Below are 22,722 nucleotides of genomic sequence, written 5' to 3'. Positions count from 1 at the left end.
GATAAGTGTGATTAGGCTCCATTCTCAGGAACAACTTCCCGGTATTAAAGAGTCCAAGCGCTTCCAGGTATTGTGTGAGATCTCTGGAACAGAACCAATGTCCAGTGGAAAAAGTGATCACCAAATCTAATGTTAGGGAAATTCAATGTTCCGTCAATATGCTGTGAGGCTCCAAATCAGAGGTGGTTATGGTGGCCGACGTGAGAAAGCAATGGACACAGACATCATGACCGTGTCTTAAAGCAATCTACCTTTATTACAAAACATCTTCCTTTATATAGTATTTTAAAGGGGAGTGGTCTATTGTCAATATGTGTACATTTTAGTCAATTATATGTTTTACATAGATAGCAGTTACTTATTAAGGCCTTGTCTTTACTGGACATTATTACACACTGACCTTTGAACAGTGTAACAGAAGATAAGGAAGAATGTACGTTATATATACGTTTGCTAAGTACTAAGTACTATTCTCTATTTCCAATTCTTGTAACAATGCAATCTTGCCGTGCAAACAACACATGAATGTACAAGCGTCTATCAAAGATGTTCATAGGAGACAGGATGAAATATATATATATATACTAGCTGATATACCCGGCTTCACCCGAGTTAATTTGGTACTGGTGTTTATCTGGTGTTCACACGGAAAATCTTATGAAGTCGTGGTTACTTTAGAGATACTGAGGAAAAGCATATGTTCACCATTTTGCATAGTTCTCTGCGTTACCCAGGAAACACCACGGGGAGGTAACCATGCGACGTTTCCTTTATATAAAATGACATCAGGAAGTGAGAGAATTAGATTACGTACATAAAATTTGGACACTAATTCTTTTGCACTTAGAATTGAATAATCGAGTTGGGACCCATTAACTTTTCATATTTATGACACAATCAATGCTTGTGCCAAATTTCATGTTTCTATGACATTGGGAAGTGAGAGAATTAGATTACGTACATAAAATTTGGACACTAATTCTTTTGCACTTAGAATTGAATAATCGAGTTGGGACCCATTAGCTTTTCCTATTTATGACATAATCTATGCTCATGCCAAATTTCACGTTTCTATGACACCGGAAAGTGAGAAAATGACATTCCGTACGTAAAATTTGGACGCTAATTCTTTTGCGTATAGAATTGAATAATGGAGTTGGGACCCATTGCCAAATTTCCAGTTTCTGTGACATCGGAAAGTGAGAAAATTACATTCCGCGCGTAAAATTTGGACGCTCATTCTTTTGCGCATAGAATTGAATAATCGAGTTGGGACCCATTAGCTTTTCCTATTTATGACATAATCAATGCTCGTGCCAAATTTCCCGTTTCTATAACACAGGAAAGTGAGAAAATTACATTCCGCACGTAAAATTTGGACGCTAATTCTTTTGCGCTAGAATTGAATAATTGAGTTGGGACCCATTAACTTTTCCTATTTATGACATATTCAATGCGCGTGCCAAATTTTAAGTTTCTATGACATTGGGAAGTGAGAGATTTAGATTATGTACGTTAAATTTCGACGCCAATTCTTTTGCGCTAGAATTGAATAATCGAGTTGGGACCCATTAGCGTTTCCTATTTATGACATAATCAATGCTCGTGCCAAATTTCATGTTTCTATGACACCGGAAAGTGAAGAAATTACATTCCGCACGTAAAATTTGGACGCTAATACTTTTGCGCATAGAATTGAATAATTGAGTTGCGACCTATTAACTTTTCCTATTTATGACATAATCAATGCCCGTGCCAAATTTCACGTTTCTATGACACCGGAAAGTGAAAAATTACATTCCGCACGTAAAATTTCGACGCCAATTATTTTGCGCTAGAATTGAATAATCGAGTTGGGACCCATTAGCTTTTCCTATTTTGGAGATAATCTATGCTCGTGCCAAATTTCATGTTTCTACGACATCGGGAAGTTGGAGAACTTTTGGCGAGTCTGTCAGTGAGGGCTTTCGTCTTTATATATATATGTGTGTGTGTGTGTTTTATGCTTATAGCCTTCACAATCCCCCATTTGAAACAGTCCATCTTGAAAAGAGCCTTTGTAGTGGTACTATCAAGGGTTCTAAGCTACCCCTGCCGGTCTTTCTTTATTGTCTTCTTTGCCGGATCTTTTACGTATGACGATATCATAGAGGGAGCGATTCCAGATAATTTGCTTGTCTCCGTATTCCACAGAATGTCCAGAAATTGCAAACACTCAAAAGAATAAACAAAAGAAACAGTATTAGTAATGGGTGAAACATAAAATCCATCATCTTTCCTGCAGTAGGTGACCGTCCAGTATAAATATCATATGATATATCATATCATACCAGTGATACTCTGTGTCTACCTGGATCTAAGTACCTATGCTGACCAACTTATCTCCTACCCATACAGTTTGTTTTTCTAATTCCATAAGGGAGAGGTTAGTAACATCCAAATGCTTTTGAAGGTGTTCAGTGTCTTTCATTAGTCTTACGATTCTACCCAAGGATATAGTCAGATTTGACATAGGGATAGCATCTGGGTGCCAGTAGTACCTTAATGCAGCTTCAGCATCTGGCAAAAAGGGGTAAGTTTCTGTAAACCAATGTATTGTTTTGTAAACATCCAGAAAATGGAGTGGTGAGATTATACATACTGGTGGTGTTCGTTTGGTTGATAACAAAGCATATATATTGGGGCCCAACTTCTATCAGCATATGGAAAGACGCAGGTAACACCGTCCAATCACATATGCTGACTGAAGGCTGCTGGAAACATGGCTCATATGCGGCTGTACTCCGTCCGCATACTAGGCCATCCAGTGTTTCTTCACAGTTCTCTATGCCATGGGTTTTATTTTCACTATCAATCATAGTACCTGTGAACTTGGGCAACCAATATTGGAAAGCATATAGAGGCGGTCCGAACACCACAGGTAGTACTACAGACTTACACATCAGGCTTGTGTCCTTTACATCATAAAATCATTTCCCCAGTGCTATATTCATCAGAGCATTCTACACCATCAGCCCGGGGCCGTATCCAGGATGCTACTGGAATTACATTATTGAGAATATTTCTCCACAATTTTTCATTATTTGTCATCACATCTGACTGCTTTGTCCCTCTCGTGAATCATATATACATATTGCAGGCTGCATTGTGTATAGTTCATGAATTTACTCATATTTACAAACAAATCGTTTTAAACCGCAAAACTCAGATTAAAAAGCGTTAATACATCCTTATCATATCTTAATGCAAGATGTCGGCTAGTGCACCATACTGGGCCTGCAACTGCTGTGGAAAATACAGGCCCAGTCTTGGTGCACAGCCAAACAAAATTTCATATGGTGATAACCCCATCTTTCTGCTAGGTACATATCTTACTGAGAAAAGTACTAATGGAAGGCACTCAGTCCATGGTTTGCCCGTTTTCCTGCATTGCTTTTTGTATTTTTACTTTTTAGGGTACCGTTCATCCTTTCTACTTTTCTACTACTATGTGGATGATAAGGGGTGTGAAATGCCTGGGAGATACCCATGGCAGACATGATGTGTTGCATTATTTCACCTGTGAAGTGTGTACTTCTGTCTGACTCAATCACTTCCAGTACCCCATATCTGCAAATTACCTCATTCATGAGCTTCTTTGCACTTACCTGCTCGTTTACCTTGGAAACAGGGTAGGCTTCTAACCTGAAAAGACATCAACAACAACAAGCACATATTTATACTTCCCAACACATGGGAGCTGAATGTCGTTAATTTGCAATCTCTGAAATGGGTAGAGTGGCCTAGACAAGTGTTTTTGCGGTCATTTTACTTCTGCCCTGTTGCTTATGGCTCAGATCATGCAAGATTGGACAAATGATGTAGCAGCTACAGAGAACCCAGGGGCCACCCTTTCTCTCTCAATCGTCAGTAGCATAGCTGCCTTTGATAGGTGAGTCTTTCCATGGATCAGCTAGGCCATCATGGGGTACAGGGATCGTGATAGGCAAGTTCTGCTGACTGTTCGCCATACGCCGTCCTGTTCTACTGCTCCCATATTAGTCCATTTATGTTTTTCTTCTTTGCTGGCTTGTGACTGTAATGTCTTTAGTACATCAATGTCCAAATATTTATCAATGTCCAAATCATAGTCTCTGACTTGTACGGTCAGTATCTTCTTTTCTTCTTTCTTCCACGGCTTGAGGGTCGCTGCCTTTGCTGTGAAGTCTGCTAGGGCGTTGCCTTTTGCTTCTGCAGTGTCGGCTTTAGTATGAGCTTTCACCTTTAGGATTGCTACTTTGTCTGGTAGGAGTAGGGCTTTCATGAGGTTCTGTACTGCTGCACCATTCTTAATGGGTTGTCCTACAGAAGTTAAAAATTGCCTGGCCTTCCATATTGGGCTGTAATCATGAGCTATGCCAAATGCATATCAGGAGTCAGTGTAAAGGATTGCCGTCTTACCTTTCGCCACTCTACATGCCTCAGTGAGGGCCTTCAGTTCCGCTTCTTGTGCTGAGACATGCGGAGACAGAGCTTCTGCTTTTAGGACATCTTGTTGTGTGACCGCTGCATATCCAGTGTGGAGTCGCCAATCCTCACCCTGGTACGATCTGAAAAAAGCTCAACATATGCATTATCAACAGGGGTTCCAGTAACTGTTTTTAAAACCTGAATTTTCTTGTTGCATCAATGCTAGACAATCATGCTGATATTCTATTTCAAATAGATCAGAATCTTGTTGCAAAAAAATTTAAAAATAGCTGATCTGTAATACCTAGATCACCTATGCCTCCCCCTCCCCCATTTGAACCAGGATACTCGATTGGAAGAAGTGTAGCCGGGTTTAACGTAGTGCACGATTGAAAAGAAATATTAGGGGGGGCATGAACAAGGCACATTGCAACCTTATTTGATGAGCTAGAGACAGATGTTTAGTTTGTTCTTGAGTGAGTATGCTCTGGATGTCATGAGGTGTGAAAACCACTAAGGGGTAGATCAGGACCAACTCAGAAGACTTCTCAACCATTACTTGTACTTCTGTCACCGCACGGACACAGGAGGGGGGTCCTCAGGCCACCGGATCCATTCTCATGGAGTAATACCCAAGTAGCTGTGGACGTCCTCCATGTTTTCGCGTCAATACTGCCATCGCATGATCAGCCTAGGACAGCAGTATTAGACAAGTCCCAAAAAGGTGCAGAGTTTGGCAGCGGAAGAAGGTACAGAAATGGCTTGAACTGCAGTTTTGCATTCTTCTGTGAGATGTTTGGTCTCTTGAGCTAGGCAATGGCCTAGAAACACAACCTTTTGTTTACAAAGCTGTAATTTTTCCTTTGAGGCCTTGCAGCCATTTTCTGCTAAAAATTTTAGAAGAGAAATGAATGCAGATTGACATGTTTTCAGGTCCTCAGCACAAAGCAGAAGGTCATCAGCATATTGCAACAGCACAGTTCCATCAGGCGGAGTCCAGGCCTGCAAAACAGACTGGAGTGCCTGGGTGTACATGTTTGGAGAATTTTGCACACCTTGTGGCAGGACTGTCCAAACATCTTCTTCTTTTTTTTCATTTCTTTCAGTTTAACTCAATGCCCTTTGTTGTCTGTAAAAGGGCCGGAGATTCAGACTGTCTCCACTCTGGCTTATCGTCTATGAGTTTGGACTTTAGGGGTTCCCATAAACCTTCTACAAAGGCCATACTAAGTACATTTTCACCCATTTCTTCTATGCCCCTATACACCAATCTGACCAACGTTGTTGAAGGTGGGCATATAATTGTTCTACACTTTCTTCCTTCTCTTTGTGCGATATTAGAAAGAGACAAGGAGGATTCAGTGCCGAAGAGCTGGCTGCTTACTCCAAAAAGAAAATTGATGACATCCGTCAGGAAATAACTTCCCAATCCCAGACTAGCCCTGACCCTAGTCTTGTCAGCACTGCATCTAGCTCCTGCTCACTGTCTGTACTCAGACCAGCGACAGAGGAAGAAGTCTCCAAATTGCTCTTCTCTGCTCGCCCCACCACCTGCGCTAGCGACCCCCTCCCCTCACACCTCCTCCGTTCCTTCTCCCCAGTGGTCATCTCCCATCTCACCACTATATTCAACCTCTCTCTGACCTCTGGCATCTTTCTCTCTTCTTTCAAACACGCCATCATATCCCCACTGCTAAAGAAGCCGACTCTGGACGCGACTGATGCTGCCAACTACCGACCCATCTCAAACCTCCCCTTCATCTCCAAACTACTAGAACGCCTGGTTTACTCCCGCCTTGTAAGCTATTTATTAGAGAACTCTCTCCTAGACCCCCTACAGTCTGGCTTCCAACCTCAACACTCGACAGAAACTGCCCTTACAAGGGTATCCAATGACCTACTGACAGCCAAATTGAGGGGCGATTACTCCCTACTGATCCTCCTCGACCTCTCTGCAGCATTTGACACTGTCGACCACAAACTCCTCCTCAGTATGCTACGCTCCATCGGCCTAAAGGACACTGCTCTCTCCTGGTTCTCCGCCTACCTATCTGACCGCTATTTCAGTGTCTCCTTTGCTGGCTCTACCTCCCCTCCTCTTCCCCTTGCTGTTGGGGTCCCCCAGGGCTCAGTCCTTGGCCCTCTCCTTTTCTCTATCTACACAGCCCCTATTGGACACCTCTTCCTGTGACATCTCTGCACCTTTACTCCAAAACATCACCAACTGTCTGTCGCTGTCTCTAACACCATATCCTCTCTCTACCTAAAACTAAACCTCTCTAAAACTGACTTACTGGTATTTCCATCCTCCACTAACCAACCTCATCCTGACATCTCCATCTCAGTGTGTGGCGCCACCATAACTCCTAAACAACACGCCTGCTGCCTTGGGGTCATATTCGACTCTGATCTATGATTTACCCCCTACATCCAATCTCTGGCCCGGACATGTCAGCTGCACCTCAAGAACATCGCAAGAATCCGCTCTTTTCTCACTGTGGACACGTTAAAAATGCTTACTGTTGCCCTCATCCACTCCCGGCTCGATTATTGCAACTCGTTGCTGATTGGCCTCCCCTGCACCAGACTCTACCCTCTCCAATCCATCCTGAATGCGGCAGCCAGGCTCATCTTCCTGTCCAGCCGCTACTCGGACGCCTCTGTCCTGTGCCGGTCACTGCACTGGCTGCCCGTTAAATACAGAATTCAATTTAAACTCGCTATCTTCATCCACAAAGCCCTCCACAGCGCAGCGCCACCATATATTGCCTCCCTCATCTCAATCCATTAACCAGCCCGGGCTCTCTGCTCTCCTAACGAAACTAGACTGAGCGCCCCTTTAATTCGAACTTCTCATTCCTGCCTCCAAGACTTCTCCAGAGCAGCACCTGTCCTCTGGAACGCACTACCAAGGGCTACCCGAGCAATCCAGGACTCGCAGAACTTCAGGCGTGCTCTAAAAACACACCTCTTCAGGGAGGCATACCGCATTCCCTAAACAAACCCCTCTGTACTCCACCTGATAACATGCTCCCTGACCTACTGACTGCAATCCCTGCTAGCCATCATAAACCGCTCCTGCAGTCATACTGTTTCTGCCGTCACACGGCTAAATGTCTGACCATTGTCTATGTGTATATCACCCCTCACTCTCCACCTCGCCATACCGTGCACATCTCCAGGCCCTTTACCTTCTGTATCACCCCATTACTTGTAGTATGTAAGCTCGTTGGAGCAGGACCCGCACCCCTATTGTTTCCATCAATTGATTACTATGTAACTGTGGTTCTGTAATGTGGAATATGTTGGAGCTATACAAATAAAGACTATTATTATTATTCTCTCTATTTTTTCTTTTGCCCAACGTTCTAGACCAATTCAAAATATCTTACCACTTCTTCATTCTCTATGTTTAATTTTATCCCAATCTGTGCCACAATAGTCTTTCACATGATTTAAGATTATAGTTCCCACTGCCTCCCCTGTTTTCAACATAATCAGAGGACCCAGATCAGCTGATGTTGCAGAGTATGTGTCTTGTATTTGTGCTATCCGTCTAAAGAAAGGCATAGGTCTGGTAATTGCTGTATGAGCGACATATGCTCTTGTGGCGTCCATGAAATATATTTGACGTTTTGTGACGTTGCATCATATTGGCTCCTTCTGCCTTCCCCCTGTGTTACATATACTCCTGTACCACCCTCCGCTCCCTGCGTCTCCTCCTTGTCCTCTTCCTCATGCTTCCACTCACTAGCCTTGGATCTAGTGAGCATTGGCATAACTGGTTAGTGCCGAGGAGCTCCGCCAGCAGGGCAGCTCTCTCTCCAATCCGGGTTTTCTTGTCCACAATGCCAGCAGGTCCATCCCTCCGGTCCAATGTTTGACCTTGGAGTGGATGGCTTGGCATAGGGTTGGGTAGGAGGAGATGGTTGGAATTGAGATGAAGGAGGGGGTGAAGGTGGAAGAGGGAACTGACCCGACAATGGGGGTGAATAATATACCTGTCCTTTGAATTCTTTTCTCATTTCATTGTCAGCCATTGAACAGTATATATTTCATATAATACAACATACAGCCTCTTCCTGTGCAGCCAAATATAACCAATTCTTAATTCCCATTTCTTTGCAGAGACAAGTAGGCCCTCTACAGCACAGTACCCCACCCTTTGGAATTTAACTTATCTCCTATAGAAGACAGAAACTTCTCTAAAGAAATAGCAGAACTGTATACCAGGTTCCACTGACTAACCATCTTCTATTATGTGCAAATAGCCTGGGCTCCTGTGTCTAATTAGACTTAACCTAGAGTGTAATATACGTGCCCCACCTTACAAAACTGCGAATTCACACTCACTGGGGTTATTCATTCCTATACGGACTGATAAGTTTATCATGTGAAGTAGACACTGGGATTGTATTTACTGTACATAGGACTGCCGACAGCGAACAAAGTATATATATAAGAAAAACTCTTGTGTACCGCAGTTTTTACATGCTTTGTCCAGTATAGGCTATCCAATGACAAACACAATACAACTTATGCCCATTTCCACCCACATACTTATATTCACCACTTAAGTTAGCAACTATTATCATTGTTAAACCTTCTTCTATATCTTTACTTGCCTTTTTCCAACTATTCAACTTTACCCGTAATCCATTATGTTTAACCCATCCAGCATGACTTTCTGCAAACCTATCCCAATGCTGGGCATCTAATACTCCTGTCCCTTCATATCCTTTACTTACTGCATCCCTGCCTTCTCTGTTTCACTATTTCCCTTGCAGTCTTTCATACCTTATCCTCTCTACCAGCAGTATTGCCCATGGCTGGTGGTTCATGTACACCAAGAGGCTTATTATATTTATTCTTTCACACAAAAGACAAAAACATTTGCATGTCAGTAACTTCTTTTAAGTGTCGGTACTTCCTCACTGTCTGTAAGTGTCAGTACCTCCCCAAAACATCTTCCTTTATATAGTATTTTAAAGGAGAGTGGTCTATTGTCAATATGTGTACATTTTAGTCAGTCACATCTCCTGTATATAGTGATATAGAACATGCTGGTATAAACGGAGTATCTCCTGTATATAATTATACATGTACAGCTGGTATAAGTTATACATCTCCTGTATATAGTGATATAGAACATACTGGTATAACCTGGGTATCTCCAGTATATAATTATATATTTACAGCTGGTATAGGTTATACATCTTCCTGTATATAGTGATATGGAGCATGCTGGTATAACCTGGGTATCTCCTGTCTATAATTATAAATGTACAGCTGGTATAAGTTATACATCCCCTGTATATAGTGATATGGAGCAAGCTGGTATAACCTGGGTATCTCCTGTATATAATTATACATGTACAGCTGGTATAAGTTATACATCTCCTGTATATAGTGGTATGTCCCATGCTGGTATAACCTGGGTATCTCCTGTATATAATTATATATGTACAGCTGGTATAAGTTATACATCCCCTGTATATAGTGATATGGAGCATGCTGGTATAAACCTTGGTATCTCCTGTATATAATTATACATGTACAGCTGGTATAAGTTATACATCTCCTGTATATAGTGGTATGTCCCATGCTGGTATAACCTGGGTATCTCCTGTATATAATCATATATTTACAGCTGGTATAAGTTATACATCTCCTGTATATAGTGGTATGGACCATGCTGGTATAACCTGGGTATCTCCTGTATATAATTATATATGTACAGCTGATATAAGTTATACTTCCTGTATATTGTGATATGGAGCATGCTGATATAACTTTGGTATCTCCTATATATAATTATATATGTACAGCTAGTATAAGTTTTACAGGTCCCTGTATATAGTGATATGGTGCCAGTTCCTGTTACAGTTAAAGGGGGAGAAGTGATAGCTCAGTGAAGCTAAAAGGGCTGCTATCTCGAGATCCTGTGCAGATCTGTTTGGGACCCATTACCCTGTCTGACGGAGGAGGACAACCTCCAGAAGGGGTTGCAGATGGTGAGCCAGTGTGTTGTGAACCCAGGATTATATATAGACTATGTTATATGCTGGATACGTTTTGTTGCTGTTTGCAGCGTGCAATGAAAACAGGCAAGCATCAGATTTTAAAAGAAATTCAAGTCTCCTGGAGCCTGCTTGCATGTGAGGTGCGCCATTTCCTGGATGGAGAAGCCGGTGATCCGCAGGCAAGAAACCCCCTTGCCTCAAGAGATATTGATCATACTGGTATAACCTGGGCATGTTCTGTAAACTTGCAGGGCTCTGCCAAGCCACTCAGCCTTCGTCTGGGTATTGAGATATAGGCTTAGGGCAGAACACTGAATCTTTGCCTCGGGGGAATAAAAATCTGGCAGAGCTTTGTATTTTAGAAATGTTTCCTTAAAGGGGTTGTCCCGCGGCAGCAAGTGGGTCTATACACTTCTGTATGGCCATATTAATGCACTTTGTAATGTACATTGTGCATTAATTATGAGCCATACAGAAGTTATAAAAAGTGTTATACTTACCTGCTCCGTTGCTGGCGTCCTCTTCTCCATGGTGTGGACTAATTTTCAGCCTCCGATGGCCAAATTAGCCGCGCTTGCGCAGTCCGGGTCTTCTCCTGTCTTCAATGGGGCCGCTCGTGCAGAATGCCGGCTCCGTGTAGCTCCGCCTCGTCACGTGCCGATTCCAGCCAATCAGGAGGCTGGAATCGGCAATGGACCGCACAGAAGAGCTGCGGTCCACGGAGGAAGAGGATCCCGGCGGCCATCTTCAGCCGGCAAGTATAGAAGTCACCGGAACGCGGGGTTTAAGGTAAGCGCTGAGCGGTTTTTTTTTTACGTCCCTGCATCGGGGTTGTCTCGCGCCGAACGGGGGGGGGGGGGGGGGGGGGGGTTTGAAAAAAAAAACAAACCGTTTCGGCGCGGGACAACCCCTTTAATTTGCGGAGAGTGCAGCTTTCCCTTTTTAAATAACCGCCATCACTTGCACCATGCTCAGCAACTCCCGCTGACTTCACCACAGGGCTGTGCTTTATAATGGACCTTATTATGGAGCTGACCCATGTGCCAAGGCAGAGAAGCAATCACACCCCTGAGTGTTGCAGTGACGGATTTAGTGTCTGCATCAGAGTTAATCATCACCTGCAGTGGATTAGAATGCTGTGCCAGCTGATAGCCGGGGAGACTGGCAGTGATCGCAGTTATGACCTTGACAAGAGATGCAGCGCCCAGTGAGAGGTAAACCCCTGATCATCACATGATCCAGCTGGGCATACATGACCAACACCCCAGCTGGGTTACCGGACTTAAAAAAGACAGATCAGGTTAATTCGCAGAGCAGCAGCATGGAAGGGGTTAATTATAACAACAGGGTCAAGAAAGCACCGAGATAAGCGGAGTGGAGGATGATGTGACCGCTGCCCCTGATTATGCAATCAGCATATACTGATGATAAACCTTGTATTTATCTTGTCCTGATCTTGAGTCATATCATTACTTCTGGCTGTCAGTAATGTCCTTGTTCCACTGAGAGTCGGGTAAAGGACTGCACAAGTGCTGACGTCACCGCTAAGGTCGTCAGCATCAAGACTGAAGGACATTGCAGGCTTCTCGCTCAGTGCTTCACCTTCTATGTAAGGCGCTGGACGGGGAGTGTTTACACGCAACGAGAAGCCGACGATATTTTTTTTGCTGACTGACTTTAGCAATAAACAACTGCGAATGAATAGTGAGGGTTTTTTTTAAGTGTTCACACTGAACGATTATTACTCAAATTAGTTACGAATTTTGAGTGATGACCGTTACGTGTAAACGGGCCATTAGCTAAAAAATATTGCTAGCTTCGTGTTGCGTGTAAACGCACCCGCTTAGCGCCTTACACAGAAGGTGAAGTGCTGAGTGAGAAGCCCGCAATAGCTTTCAGTGTAAACGCTCTGCATAATGCTGACGGCCTTAGCGGTGACGTCAGCACTCTGCAGTCGTCAGCCCGTGTCCATACTGCTCCAGTGACATCCAGAGCTGTATTCACAATCCAGCTTGTTTAATTTGAAGTGTCTGTGCCTTGTGGTCGTAGCTCGTCATGATGGTCTAAGAATCCTCCATCATAGAGACACGAATGTTGTTGGAATTGTGTTTATTCCATGACTCATGCGCTATAATAAATCCCATACACCAGGTTAGTACAAAGAGCACGAGGCCGGCTGGAGGGCAGATGGCAGATATTTTGCATCCCTGGAGGGCAAATCTGTGAAAAACACAGCAAAGGCACGAGAATTGGGCATTTAAGGGTTACTTTGACAGCTCCGTGATCTCACAGCCGCCAGCTTACGGCCCCCCTCACACGAGCGGATGCGCATATTCGGAATGAACAATGCTTTTATGTTACAATACAAACCGTCGTCGGCTCGTTCACTTCTCGTTTGGATTAAGCAGCGCTCGTTCAGTCACTGCTGCACCGAATGTGAACATCGTATGATTGCTCGTTAGAAGGAGCCAACGATGTATCCGCTGTATAAACAGGCCGCATGAGCGCAAACGAGCCAGCGATGACATTGTACCCTCGTTTAACGATATATTGTTTGGTGCACACGGACCCTCAGGCCGCTTTCACACGAGCCGTTTTCATGGTCAGCTGATATACGCTGTGATCTGATGCACTGGATTCCAATGCATCAGATCATATGACCGTATTTCTGAGACGTAAAAAGCGCCCGGCCACCAATATAGCGCTGGGTGTTTTTACGTCGGGCCCAAAAGATAGTCCTGGAACTATCTTTTGGGCTGGAATACGCCGGACACTGCATGGGCTCCCATGGGAGCCAATGACAGCGGACGGAGGTGGGAGGGAGTTTAGCAGCGTGGCTGCTAAACACCCTTCCTCTGCTCTCCTCCTCTCGTGCAGGCTCACCTGTCCTCTCCTCCCCGCTGGCTCTCTGCAATGGGAGGGGCAGGGGCAGAGCTAAGCGCCAGCCCATTCCACCTCCTCCCATTGCTGGCTGCAGACAAGGCGTGGGATGTGGGCAGAGCTAAGCTCTAGCCCTCTCCCCACCCCTTGTCCATAGCCATCAATGGGAGGAGGCGGGACAGTGATTAGCTCTGCCCCTGTCCCGCCCCCTTCTATTGCAAAGAACGAGCGGGGAGGTGAAGAGAGGTGAGCCTGCGATGGAGAGGGAAAAGGGACGAAGGCATGGTAGTCTCGGCGCATATGCGCCAGGACCCATGCCGTCTGAACGGGTGCACAAACGTTTGATTTGTGCGCCTGTTCACCAATTTTATGTCTCCAACATAGCGTATATCAGCTGATATATACTCGTCGGAAAGAAGCTTTAGTCTGGTGATGCGACGGCAACTCTACAATATCTACTCCAATGCAGCAGAGAGGAGACAAAAACATGTTACATTAAATAATCCCTTTATCAGAGCCCCCGGCACTTTCATAGTTGGCATTTCTTTGTGTAGCAAGTCTCCCCATTCCCCCGGAGTGCGGCATAAATTCACGTGACAAGTTTCCCGTGGATCAGTTTCAGTGTGAAACCACATTAGATGGGAAAATTCAGCGATCTGAGGAACTTTCAATGAATGCCCCCTTCGCCACAGCTGCAAACCATGATGTTCCTTCACCACAGCCCCAAACCATGATTTTCCTCCACCATAGCCCCAAACCATGATGTTCCTCCACCATAGCCCCAAACCATGATTTTCCTCCACCATAGCCCCAAACCATGATGTTGGTGTTCAGTGTTTTTCCTTAGCTGTTGTCTCATCCATTCATAGAACAATTCCCAGAAGCATTATGCAACATCCAGGTGGTCTCAAGTAAACAGTGGCATCCTTCATGGTGTCCTTCCATAATCACCTTTCTCAGTCAGTGTCTCTGTGATAGGGTTTGAACTTGGGAACTCCTGTGCTCCAGGTGGCATGTCTCCTCTGCCTAACCTTGTCCAGTTCTTGCTCCTGCAACCAAGTTCCAGATTAGCTCTACCCCACACTGATTGGCCAGACTATATAAACCTGGCCCTGTATTTCCCCCAGTGTGTGGTTATTAAAGGGGTTGTCCCGCGCCGAAACGGGTTTTTTTTTTTTTAAACCCCCCCCCCCGTTCGGCGCGAGACAACCCCGATGCAGGGGTTAAAAAAACAACCCCCACAGCGCTTACCTGAATCCCGGCGGTCCGGCGTCTTCATACTCACCTGCTGAAGATGGCCGCCGGGATCCTCTGTCTCCATGGACCGCAGGGCTTCTGTGCGGTCCATTGCCGATTCCAGCCTCCTGATTGGCTGGAATCGGCACGTGACGGGGCGGAGCTACACGGAGCTACACGGAGCCCCATAGAGAAGAGGAGAAGACCCGGACTGCGCAAGCGCGGCTAATTTGGCCATCGGAGGGCGAAAATTAGTCGGCACCATGGAGACGAGGACGCCAGCAACGGAGCAGGTAAGTATAAAACTTTTTATAACTTCTGTATGGCTCATAATTAATGCACAATGTACATTACAAAGTGCATTATTATGGCCATACAGAAGTGTATAGACCCACTTGCTGCCGCGGGACAACCCCTTTAAGCTCCCAACCAGTAATCAAGCTCCTCTTTCCTTCTCCTCCGTCCACAAACAGCTGCTCTGTGTACTGATCTCTGGCATCCCCGACTCTGCCACCCGCCTGCTCCTCTTGTACTGTGAACCGATATTACCGGAGTATTGACCTCTGGCTTCCCCCGACTCCACTACCTGTCTGCTCCTCCTGTACCACAATCGAGATTACCTGTGTACTGACCTCTGGCTTTCCCGACCACACCACCGATCCTCAGTGGTAACGACAAAGAGACACCAACCCAGAACTGGATCGTTACAAGAGGTTTCTGTAGTCTGTAGAGTTTTCTATAGGTCCTCTGCTGTTCCTCTTGGTTTCTTTCTTCCCCTTTCTATATTGCCTGTTATGCTCTTGGAGTGATACAACAGGACGCTCCTAAGGAGAGTAGAACAGTCCTGAATGTTCTCCAGCTATAGATAATAACCGTGGATTGATGTACACCCAGGTCTTTAGCTGTTGTAGACTTTTCTAGCCTCATGTCTTCTGACAGTTGCCTACATCGATGCATGGGTCACACTTACCAGTCTTTCCTGAGAGGAGGAGATTTGTCAGTAACCAGGCTCTGTTTGCCTTTATTTGACGGGCAAAGCACCTGTGAAACCTGCACTGTTAATCTCATCTCCTTAATGGAAGCACATTTTGCCTATTACATTTTGGGAAGTCAGTAACACAGGGTTCACTTACTTTCTCCCCCCTGCACTGTGGACGGTGAATAGTACAATGGTCTGTGTGTTCTTAGTCACTTTGTGTTTTTCTAGAATTCTGACTTAGATACAATCACATTTTATTAGTAGTCAATGCACAAATCCAGGGAATTCCAAAGTGTTTGCTTAGTTTTTCTTCTATCTGCATCTTTTTTTTTTAAACTCTTTTTTATTAGGTTTTATAAATAGTACAAAATGCAACAAACACCCCCCCCCCCCGTATCTTCTTGGTGTTATTGTCCGCTCTTATATAACGCTCGCTCCGGTCGTTATATAATGGGGGTTTCCATCCTTTGTTTTGGAGTTATAATCAAGTCCCGCAGTTTTTCCATGAGTTCTGAAGTGGAAGGAAATGTTAAGTCTAACTCCCAGGAGGGAGGGCAGACCTCCATCCACATGGTAGGAGGACCCTGGGGGCACATACTTAACTGAGATCATTCTATAAAGGTCATTTATTATACACATATGGAAATAATCCCTTCCTTAGTATCACTGCAGACCTCCGTGTATACGAGGCTGAGCTGTGCAAACGTAGCCGTCTGACCGCAGCACCACACCCTAATGAACGGAAATCTGTCTGTTGGCCATAACAACCAATCAGAGCGCAGCTAAGAGTCGCCACCCCTCCAGTCAGATACGTAGGCCTTTATTCACACCAACACGTATGACGTCTCCATGCAGTACCGGACCAACACATGACACATGTGCCTCTATGGTCTGTGGGAGCGGGACATCCGGCCACTCGGATATAAGCCTGGGTGGAGGGGGATATAATATAGTATATGGTTATTATAACCTGTGAGTACAACGGTAACAGAACTGCATCTGTGGGGCCTCCAGGGAGACGGCGCCAGTGCAGGTATGACTGGAGTTGGTTTGGTGCCCCTGGTGCCTCCTGCGGCAGGGAATTCGCCCTCCTCCCTGCCAGCTGCTGTTACCACTCAACAATGGAGCTTTCCCCTTGTTGCTTGGTGCCGACTGATCCTCGTCACGTATGGAAACTCCTTGCATAATTAATGCTGATGAGGAGAGTGACACAGAGTATGAGGCGGGCTTCACACGGGCGCAGGTGTATTTACACGTGTGTTTGTATGTTGGGAGATGTTTTTGCACCTGTGCGTATTTTACTATGTTTGCTCACGCAAATAATCATGCTTGCATACTTCTATTAATATCAGTGGGCGATTACGTTTAATTAGTGTAATATGTGCTGTTATCGTGCGCAATACTCATGATAAGAGGGCATGATGTGGGGTTTTTTTTCGCTACCAAAATGTGCGTGTAAAATACGCAGGTGACTAAACCCACTGATCGCGGTTTGCGGTGTTCGCGCACAAATTTTACACAGCACAAATGAGTTCATGTGAATAAGCGCTTAGGGTGTGTTCACACGAGCGCATAAACGGCGCGTTTTTGCGCCCAATCGTATAAACGTGACCATCTGAGGCGTTGGTTTCCAATGTATTCGTTCGCACGGGCGATTTTACGGCGCGTAAAAACGGCAACCCGAAAAAAAGACAGAACATACGCGACCGAAATATGCGCCAACGCATATTCGATGGCCGAAAAGATAGTTTGCAAAGTAGGAACAAACGATAATACGCTTTCTAGTTCTGGTCATGATTGCCGAAAAACGTTCTTTCCGGCGATTAAACGCTGCGCACGTGCGAACGTAAATACGCCTACGCTCGTGTGACCGCGCCCTTAGACTGTAAGCTCTGCAGCTCACAGAAGAAACAGGGACTCATGCATGGAGACCAGTACAAGCCCCCATAGCATGGAGATGAAATATCCTCTGTCACCCGCCCAACTATAGTTTTACCGTAACAGTCTAACACGGACTAAGCCCTTTATTAGACCCCTGGCCCTTTATTAGATTCCTTGCCCTTTATTAGACCCCTGGCCCTTTATTAGATTCCTTGCCCTTTATTAGACCCCTGGCCCTTTATTAGATTGCTTGCCCTTTATTAGACCCCTGGCCCTTTATTAGATTCCTTGCCCCTTATTAGACCCCTGGCCCTTTATTAGATCCGCCACCCTTTATCAGAACCCCCAGCCCCTTATTGGACGCCCAGCCCTTTATTAGACCCCCCAACCTTTACTAGATTCCGGACCTTTTACATTTGGAGCTTCTCTGTATGTAAATTAGACCCCGGAGTGCAGCATAAAGTTGATAGCCGGTTTGGGGGTAGTCAGGAAGGGGAGACAGCACACAGGGAACAATCTGGGTTCAGTGGTCCAGAGGGCCAGGATAATATGCCAGCAGATGAGCTCTGACACAACGATTATTGCTCAAAATTCACTCAAAAGCCGTCTTTTGAGAGATAACCATGGCATCTAAACGCCTGCCCATCGTGCGCTTTTTTTGCACTGTTCGTTCATTGCTCACTTCTAGTTTTCTAGAAATGAGCAATGACTCTTATCAGCGGTGCAGGCTGATATCTCAGCTGGCAGCGCTGATAGGATTCTCCCAGCTGGCAGTTCTCATCGGCACACCAGCTGAAAGCGCAGAGAAGATAGGAGCTGTATACGGAAGACAACGCTCCAGCTGTCTTCTGCATACCCCGCTCGGAGCGCTCAGCTGTTTACCAGCTGAGCGCTCCAAGAACACTGCAGCTGTACAGTGCTCCTGTTATCTTCTGTATACAGCGGGAGCTTTCATTTACACACTAATAAGCTCTTAAGTAGCTAATTAGCTACTTAATAGCTTATGCAAAGTGAATGCTCAAAACTGTCACCCAAACTGCCCTTTGAGCGAATTTTGAGCGATCATCTTGCCGTGTAAGTGCGCACGATTATCGCTCAAAAGATTGCTTTTGAGCGAATTTTGAGCGATAATTGTTGCATCTGAATAGGCTTTAATACAACAGTCCACTCGCTCCAATGACAAACGAACCACAAAAAGAAGGAAGCGTTACTCTCACCGAGCACCGCCCAGCAGTTAGCGTGAGGCAGAGCAGGTTGTAGTAGCGACTCCCGTACAATGACTAGTGTCCTCTCTGTTTAGAGAATCTGCCATTTAAAGGTCCTGGTGTCCCTAATGTTGTGTGACTCCGTCCCTCTGATCTGGAGGCCGGCGGCCAGTCCTGATCTGAGTAGGTGGCTCAACCAGTTTCATGTGCGTACTAGAAGAGATGTCCCCTCTTTTGATGTGCAGATTTGATAGACTTGGACACAAGGGTGAAGTCAACATGATGGACCCGGTACCCGACCAACGACCTCTGCGTACCTGTCCGGCGTCTTCTGTGATCGCTGTGGATGTGCCCGCCGGCACTCCGTTGTGCATGCACAGTAGCCAGCGCTGCTGGGGTGCGGTATCCCGCGATACATCCGCCATGCTCACTGCAGAAGTGCCACAGGACGGTTTCCATTGACTTCAACGGAAGTCAGCTGTGTGTAACTGTGTGGATAGTTGTAGAAAGTGATTTCCTATATCCTTAATTTAGTCTGGATAAAACTAGTGTGAACTGTGATTGACCTGAGCCTGTAAGACTGGTTTAGGTATGCCCAATGTGTAACCTGCAAACTAATGGAGCTTTGTAATCAACTGACAATGAGCCATCAATTACTGACCTTTGACTCCTAGATGCCTGAGGGATTGGCCACCCACAGGTGAGTAGGACTCATACTAACATAGTTCGTAAGGCTGAATGAAGACAATGTCCATCTAGTCCAGCCTGTTTAGCCTCCTGTTTTGTTGATCCAGAGGAAGGCAAAAAACCCCAAGAGCAGAAGCCAATTAGCCCTTTTGGGGGAAAAAATTCCTCCCCGACTCCCTAATGGCAGTCAGACTGTTCCCTGGATCAACCCCTAATAGACTCAAAGTTGTCAATAGCCGCACGTACACATTTTTCTGTGTATATAAGCTGGGGCAGAACGAAGATGGTCAGAGCAAACTGGACCTGCACTAGGGACGCCCTATGCAGTGATGAATCCCCAGGAGACACTCTGATCCACTTGGCTGGTGCTCTCCCAGCTGAGGGTAAATTGGACAGATGATGGAACATCACTTCTAGGTGATGGACTCTGTCCAGTAGTGGGTATCCAGCTGAACAGATGTCGTTTATGTGTTGTAAGTATATTCATGTCAAGGCGTAACTAAAGGCTCAGGGGCCCTGATGCAAAAGGTAAGCTGGGGCCCCCCCTCTATCTGTATCTGTACCTGTACCCATACCTAAACCATGCTGCACAGAGCCATAACTTAAAGCTTCTGGGCCCCAATGCAAAACCTGTAACAGGGTCCCCAACTATAATGCTTTATTCGTACTACTGGGCTCTCTATATGGAGAAGAGAGGCCTTATGGGCCCCCTAAGGCTCCTGGGCCCGGGTGCAACCGCATCCCCTGCACCCTCTATAGTTACACCCCTGATTCATGTGTGATGTTAATGTGTTCATGTATTTTGCTTGGTGATACCAGTATTTAACCTTTGCCTAAGAAATAGTGAAGTATGCAATATCACCTATTTTATGTAAATTAGTTTAATTATCATCCATTTTATATCATTTTGTTCATGTATTATCTTATCAAATAGAATGCTCTGGGACTGTATTTGCTGTGGAGTCCGGAGGCGGACACCCGCCGCGGATTCCGCAATGCAAATATACCCGTGTGCAGGAGGCCTTGTCTTGCTCCTTCAAGCAATACAGAATCCACATTAGATGAGCAAACCCAGCAATCTGAGCGACTTCTAACGAGGCTGAGTCGTCGGTGTAGACTAGCCAAGAGCGGGATTTGATGTGGAGAATATAAAGAGAATGGGCTGATCAAGGAAAACATTTAGTTAATAAAGATCCTGTGGATGGAAACAACTCGTTGTTGAAAGGGGTCAGAGGAGGACGTCAGGAATCGTTCGAATAGCTGAATCCAGATTTCTGTTACACTGTGCCGATGGGAAGGTAAGAATTTGGTGCAATCAGCATGAATTGATGAATCTGTCCTGTTAGGGGCCAGACCACGAGGAGCGGCTCTTCTACCAAAATCTTATAGAAACAGTCAGAGACGTACTTCTGAGGCTTCTTGTAAGGAATAACTTACCACATGACTTTATTACACTTGTGCGCCATGGCATATTACCATAAAACCCTCTTGACAGTCTAAGAACATGCTAAGCAGCTATTATTTAGTCAGTGCCCGCCCTCTGTACATAGAGCTCTGCAGCGTTGGATTATGGATACTTTTATTTGTCAACTTTCCCTGTGACTCCATAAATAAATAAAATCCTTTTAATGCAAAGTAAAGAAGGAGGGGAGAGGAGGGGGATGCAGCTTCTGTAGGAGACTTCATGCTGTAAGAGAGAAATATGCAAATAGGGAACTATACTTCTGCAGCACCACCTATTGGATGGATGGATTCCCGCAAGACAATGTCAGACTGCTTGCACAAGTCTTTATGACAATGACTGGGAATTGAAAACCAAGCCAGAATCCATACACAGACAGCTGTTTCGGGGGGTTTGCCCCTCATTAGTGTGCAGTAGGATCCTGGCTTGGCTAGTGAGAGGTCTGTGATGTGGGTTGGGAAGGGCACCATCACTTCTTAATGAGAGCACCAAGAAGGTGAGTGAGGAGACTTATAAGGCCATGCATGCTCCTCTGGGTAATATGCAAATAAGGGAGGTGGAACAATGCCTCTGCATGAATGGCCTTATAAGTCTCCTCACTCACCTAGGTTTCTCCTTAAGGAGAGATGATACCGTTCCCGACCCGTAAGACAGAAAAGCACAGAGAGACTTGTGATTGGCTCAGAGCAGACAGCGTAGCCTTGGCATCACACCAGGAGATGCCCATCCACTTAGCAAACCCGGAGTAGTTGCTGCAGATTAGATGGAGGTACTGACAGGTTTTGATCAGCGGACAGGAAGGGGTCATCGATTCATGCTGCTTGTGCCAAATTCTGACCTCCCATCAGCAACAGATATCTGGATCCACCTGAGCAGGAGATGCTTTCCGGCTGCACAGGGGTCCCATTTTCCGTTCCTTTGTCCGCTGGAGTCTCGCCTTTCTGCGTTCACACAAGAATATTTCATCTCTATACTTTTGCAAGTCAGTTTATATGATCATATTTTATATGGCAGTTTTTTAAAAACACGGCGGGTCCCATTTTTTGCATATCTGCCTCCGTATTTCTATTGGGTAACTACAGATCAGCATGTGCCCAGTAGAAATGAAAATATACGGAGGCCAATACTGATGACATACACGTCACATCCTCCCTAATATGACACGCACACGCATCTGTATTACCAACATATCCCAATACGCTCATCTGTAGCCACACTAAGATACAATGAAGCTGGAACGGGTCTTCTAACATCATACGCATCTATGCTATGGAAAGATGAGTTGTGCCCTCAGACATGTTAGTTGGAGCACCAGCGTTGTAATCGACTGCTGTAGTGCTTATTGGTCAGAGCGATTCCTGACATCCTCCTCCAACCCCTTTCGGTTCTTTCCATCCACAGGATCCCTTAGGATCCCTTTTGCTGGATGTTTTCCCTTGATCATGCCATTCTCTGTATACTCTCCACACCGTTACCAATTCCTAATTGTCAGAGGGCCGGGGGCTCTAATAAAGAGGTCACTCAGTGTATATCAACAGGAAGAACAGGGATAAAAATATAATGAAAACATAAAAGGGGCACAAAGAGGAAAATGAAAAGAAAAAAGTTATAAATGATGATAAAACGAGAAAGAGATTGAGAAATACCAAAAATGGTAAAATAATAAAACTGAGACACGGCACAGATTACATCCTGAGTAATCAAAACGTGAACAAGAACAAAGTCTCCCCTCCAGTCTCTTATGTGGTATGTTATGAACCATCAGAAAAATGCTAAATATTTCCCTCTCCCGGAGCCAGTCGCCGATTTTATTTCAATCTTCATATTTGTCCGCCCTTTGGCTACTTACGCAATAACATGCATGCAGCCGGCAGGTGTCCATCTGATATAACATAAGCTTTTTTTTTTCAGTTCTTTCCC

At 45.2% G+C, this 22,722-nt stretch overlaps 1 long non-coding RNA gene across 1 annotated transcript; it reads right to left on the bottom strand.

The window, feature by feature from the left end:
- Positions 1-2,061: 2,061 nt before the first annotated feature.
- On the bottom strand, positions 2,062-4,584 carry LOC136577176 (uncharacterized). Its single transcript, XR_010786443.1, has 3 exons — positions 4,441-4,584; positions 3,648-3,684; positions 2,062-2,214 (listed from the first exon to the last, which is right to left on the bottom strand). It is a non-coding gene; the product is annotated as an uncharacterized lncRNA (long non-coding RNA).
- Positions 4,585-22,722: the final 18,138 nt, after the last annotated feature.

Source organism: Eleutherodactylus coqui, chromosome 8, assembly GCF_035609145.1.
Source record: "Eleutherodactylus coqui strain aEleCoq1 chromosome 8, aEleCoq1.hap1, whole genome shotgun sequence".
NCBI classification, from domain to species: Eukaryota; Metazoa; Chordata; class Amphibia; order Anura; family Eleutherodactylidae; genus Eleutherodactylus; species Eleutherodactylus coqui.
Note: the sequence above shows the minus strand (reverse complement) of the source record. Positions and strands in the feature narration are given on the sequence as shown.